Here is a 1,225-nt window from a genome sequence, read left to right on the forward strand (position 1 = left end):
ATGGGCTACTATTGGACTTAAGGACTTGATCTGGACTGGACTGGGATGTTTTCTCAATATTCAATTGCTCTTGGATATAAAGCTCTTTCTTATACACATGCGTGTCTATGAATTTGTTTCTCTAGTCTACCCAGACTGACAAAGTGGTTTTCACGTTTCCACTACTATAAATAGTACTGCAATTAATATGTAACCCATATTGAGATACCATTTCACTCCCACTTGGATGGCTAAGATTAAAATAAAGGCAATCACAAGTATTGGCAAGGGTATGGGGAAAAGGAACTCTTACCCATTGCTGGTGAAAATGCAAGCCATTTCAGTTTTATGTGGAAAAATAGTGTGATTTCTCAAAAAAAATGAAAAATAAAACTACACTTGACTCAGAGATTCCATTCCTGTGTATATGAGGGGGTACCCAAAAATACTTGGAATTTTTTTCCAAAGGTATGTATTTAATTTTTAATTTTGTTTTTTTACTAAACAACCTCACCACCTTCAAAGTACTCTCCATTACACTTAATACATTTGTCAAATATGCGAGTTCATTCTTGGATTCAGGCTTTCATTATGGATGGCCAGCATGAGCGAACTCACTGTCTTGTCTTCAGGTTAAATTGATCTCCTCCATTAGCATGATTGGAAATGTATGCATGCCTTATCAGTATCTCACTGATAATTAGTGGGATCATTCTGAGATTTTGTTTGCTAGAGCTATCTGATGACACCCACGTGATCAAATCTACATGGTGAATTCTCTTTTTTGTCGATTTATTATTAGTCTGTTGGCTCCTCCATAATTTATTATTATATTTAATGGACTGGACTCATTTTCTGCTTGTTTATTCTATGTGACCACTACCGGTGACCAGTCTTTTCTTTTCCACACTTAATACTTTTCTAGTTTTTTAAAAAATCATACAGAAGTACTCTATCTTTTTCTGTATATGAAATTGGAAGCAAATGCATACTTACATGTTCTGAATATATATATTAAAACAAAATACAAACAAAAAACAAAATATAAAACAAAAAATTCCTTTTTCTCTTTTGAACATCATGAATCTGTAGTATTTTATAGACTCAATTTAAAAAAAAATCATTTTATTGGGGGCTCATACAGCTTTTATTACAATCCATACATCAATTGTATCAACCGCATTTGTCCATATGTTGCCATCATAATTTTCAAAACATTTTCCTTCTATTTGAGCCCTTGGTATCA

This window comes from Echinops telfairi, unplaced genomic scaffold, assembly GCF_000313985.2.
Source record: "Echinops telfairi isolate 266 unplaced genomic scaffold, ASM31398v2 ScPeMD7_7474;HRSCAF=8512, whole genome shotgun sequence".
NCBI classification, from domain to species: Eukaryota; Metazoa; Chordata; class Mammalia; order Afrosoricida; family Tenrecidae; genus Echinops; species Echinops telfairi.